Below are 4,633 nucleotides of genomic sequence, written 5' to 3' on the forward strand. Positions count from 1 at the left end.
CTTCACTCTGAAATCGCTTGAACTTTTCAAACGTTTCAGACTTGTGCTTCATTAAGTAAATATACCTATATCTACACAAATCGTCAGTGAAGATGAGAAAATAGTGATATCCACCGCACGCTTCAATTCTCATTGGATCACACGCATCAGCATGCATGATTTCCAACAAGTCACTTGCCCGTTTCATTGTACCTGAAAACGGGGTCTTAGTCATCCTGCCCATGAGGCATGGCTCGCATGTGTCAAGCGATTCAAAATCAAGTGACTCCAAACATCCATCGACATGGAGTTTCTTCATGCATCTTATGCCAATATGACTTAAGCGGCAGTGCCACGAGAAAGTGGTACTATCATTATTAACTCTTCATCTTTTGGCGTGAACATGTGTATTACCACGACCGAGATTCAATGAACCATTCACATAGGGTGCATGACCATGAAAGGTATCATTCATGTAAAAAAGAATAACCATTATTCTCTAACTTAAATGAATGACCGTATTGCAATGAACATGATCTAATCATATTCATGCTCAACGTAGACACCTGATAACATGTATCTAGGTTCAATACTAATCCCGAAGGCAGATGGACCGTGCGATGGTGATCTCATCAACTTTGGAAACACTTCCAACACACATCGTCACCTCGCCCTTAGCCAGTCTCTGTTTAGTCCGTAGCTTTTGCTTCAAGTCACCAATAATAGCAACTGAACCGGTATCCAATACCCAGGTGCTACCAGGAGTACTAGTGAGGTACACATTAATAACACGTATATACTTTGTTGAAGTTACCAGCCTTCTTATCTACCATGCATTTGGGGTAATTCCGCTACCAGTGACCGTTCCCCTTACAATAGAAGCACTTAGTCTCGGGTTTGGGTTCAACCTTGGGTTCCTTCACTGGAGCGGCAACTAGTTTGCCATCCATGAAGTTTCCCTTCTAGCCCTTGCCCTTCTTGAAACTAGTGGTCTTGTTAAACCATCAACACTTGATGCTCCTTCTTGATTTCTACCTTTTGCGGTCTTAAGCACCGCGAACAGCTCCGGGATCAACTCCATCCCTTGCATGTCATAGTTCATCACGAAGATCTAGTAGCTTAGTGATAGTGGCTAGAGAACTCTATCAATCACTATCTTATCTGGAAGTTTAACTCCCACTTGATTTAAGTGATTGTAGCACCCAGACATTCTGAGCACATGCTCACTAGATAAGCTATTCTCCTCCATCTTGTTGGCAAAAGAACTTGTCAGAGGTCTCACACCTCTCAACACGGGCATGAGCCTGGAATCCCAATTTCATCTCTTGGAACATCTCATATGTTCTATGGCGTTCAAAACGTCATTGGAATCCCGATTCTAAGCCGTAAAGTATGGTGCACTAAACTATCAAGTAGTCATCAGGATGTGTCTGTCAGGTGTTCACAACATCCACAGACGACGTTGTAGGGGTTTGCACATCGAGCGGTGCATCAAAGACGTAAGCCTTCTGTGTAGCAGTGAGGACACTCCTCGGACTACGGACCTAGTCCGCATCATTGCTTACAATATCTTTCAACTTAATCTTTCTCTAGGAACGTATTGATAGGGAGCTACAACGTGAGCTATTTATCTACAACATATTTGCAAAGACAATTTAGACTATGTTCATGATAATTGAGTTCATCTAATGAACTCCCACTCAGATAGACATTCCTCTAGTCATCTAAGTGAAACATGATCTGAGTCAACTAGGCCGTGTCCGATCATCACGTGAGACGGACTAGTCAACATCGGTGAACATCTTCATGTTGATCGTATCTTCTATACGACTCATGCTCGACCTTTCAGTCTTCCGTGTTCCGAGGCCATGTCTGTACATGCTAGGCTCGTCAAGTCAACCTAAGTGTTTTTGCTGTGTAAATCTGGCTTACACCCGTTGTATTCGAACGTTAGAATCTATCACACCCGATCATCACGTGGTGCTTCAAAACAACGAACCTTCGCAATGGTGCACAGTTAGGGGGAACACTTTTCTTGAAATTTTAGTGAGGGATCATCTTATTTAAGCGACCGTCGTTCTAAGCAAATAAGATGTAAAACATGATAAACATCACATGCAATCAAATAGTGACATGATATGGCCAATATCATTTTGCTCCTTTTGATCTCCATCTTCGGGGCTCCATGATCATCGTTGTCACCGGCACGACACCATGATCTCCATCTTCATGATCTCCATCATCGTGTCTTCTTGAAGTTGTCTCATCATCTATTACTTCTACTACTATGGCTAACGCTTTAGCAATAAAGTAAAGTAATTACATGATGTTTATGTTGACACGCAGGTCATAAATAAATTAAGACAACTCATATGGCTCCTGCCGGTTGTCATACTCATCGACATGCAAGTTGTGATTCCTATTACAAGAACATGATCAATCTCATACATCACATATATCATTAATCACATCCTTTTGGCCATATCACATCACAAGGCATAAGCTGCAAAAACAAGTTAGACGTCCTCTAATTGTTGTTGCAAGTTTTTACGTGGCTGCTATAGGTTTCTAGCAAGAACGTTTCTTACCTACGCCAAAACCACAACGTGATATGCCAATTTCTATTTACCCTTCATAAGGACCCTTTTCATCGAATCCGATCCGACTAAAGTGGGAGAGACAGACACCCGCTAGCCACCTTATGCAACTAGTGCATGTCAGTCGGTGGAACCAGTCTCACGTAAAAGTACGTGTAAGGTCGGTCCGGGCCGCTTCATCCCACGATGCCGCTGAATCAAGATAAGACTAGTAACGGCAAGTAAATTGACAAAATCAACGCCCACAACTGCTTTGTGTTCTACTCGTGCATAGAAACTACGCATAAACCTAGCTCTGATACCACTGTTGGGGAACGTAGCAGAAATTCAAAATTTTCTACGCATCACCAAGATCAATCTATGGAGTAATCTAGCAACGAGGGGAAGGAGAGTGCATCTACATACCCTTGTAGATCGCTAAGCGGAAGCGTTCAAGTGAACAGGGTTGATGGAGTCGTACTCGTCGTGATCCAAATCACCGATGATCCTAGTGCCGAACGGACGGCACCTCCGCGTTCAACACACGTACAGCCCGGTGACGTCTCCTACGCCTTGATCCAGCAAGGGGAGAAGGAAAGGTTGGGGAAGACTCCATCCAGCAGCAGCACGATGGCGTGGTGGTGGTGGAGGAGCGCGGGACTCCAGCAGGGCTTCGCCAAGCACTACGAGAGACGAGGAGGAAGAGGGGTAGGGCTGCGCCAACAGGGAGATTGAATCGTGTGTTGGGCTGCCCCCTTTGCTCAAGTATATATAGGGGGAGGGGAGGGGCTGCGCCCCCACCTAGGGTTCCCTCCCTAGGGGTGGCGGCAGCCCCCAGATCCCATCTGGGAGGCTGCCAAGGGGAGAGAGAGGGGGCGCACCTAGGGTGGGCCTTAGGGCCCATCTGCGCCTAGGGTTTGCCCCCTCTCCCCTTGAGGACGCCTTGGGCCTTGGTGGGAGGCTCTCCAGCCCACCTAGGGGCTGGTCCCTTCCCACTATTGGCCCATGTAGGCCTCCGGGGCTGGTGGCCCCACCTGGTGGACCCCCGGACCCCTCCGGTGGTCCCGGTACACTACCGGTGATACCCGGAAAAATTCCGGTGGCCAAAACCATACTTCCTATATATCAATCTTTACCTCCGGACCATTCCGGAACTCCTCGTGACGTCCGGGATCTCATCCGGGACTCCGAACAACATTCGGTAACCGCATACATACTTTCCCTATAACCCTAGCATCATCGAACCTTAAGTGTGTAGACCCTACGGGTTCGGGAGTCATGCAGACATGGCCGAGACAACTTTCCGGTCAATAACCAACAGCGGGATATGGATACCCATGTTGGCTCCCACATGCTCCACGATGATCTCATCGGATGAACCACGATGTCAAGGACTTAATCAATCCCATATACAATTCCCTTTGTCTAGCGGTACGATACTTGCCTGAGATTCGATCGTCGGTATCCTGATACCTTGTTCAATCTCGTTACTGGCAAGTCTCTTTACTCGTTCCATAACACATCATCCCGTGATCAACTCCTTGGTCACATTGTGCACATTATGATGATGTCCTACCGAGTGGGCCCAGAGATACCTCTCCGTTTACACGAAGTGACAAATCCCAGTCTCGATTCGTGCCAACCCAACAGACACTTTCGGAGATACCTGTAGTGAACCTTTATAGCCACCCAGTTACGTTGTGACGTTTGGTACACCCAAAGCATTCCTACGGTATCCGGGAGTTGCACAATCTCATGGTCTAAGGAAATGATACTTGACATTAGAAAAGCTTTAGCATACGAACTACACGATCTTTGTGCTAGGCTTAGGATTGGGTCTTGTCCATCACATCATTCTCCTAATGATGTGATCCCGTTATCAATGACATCCAATGTCCATGGTCAGGAAACCATAACCATCTATTGATCAACGAGCTAGTCAACTAGAGGCTTACTAGGGACATGGTGTTGTCTATGTATCCACACATGTATCTGAGTTTCCTATCAATACAATTCTAGCATGGGTAATAAACGATTATCATTAACAAGGAAATATAATAATAACCAATTTATTATTG

This window comes from Triticum urartu, chromosome 6A (genome assembly GCF_056163025.1).
Source record: "Triticum urartu cultivar PI428250 chromosome 6A, HENAU_Tu73, whole genome shotgun sequence".
Lineage (NCBI taxonomy): Eukaryota > Viridiplantae > Streptophyta > Magnoliopsida > Poales > Poaceae > Triticum > Triticum urartu.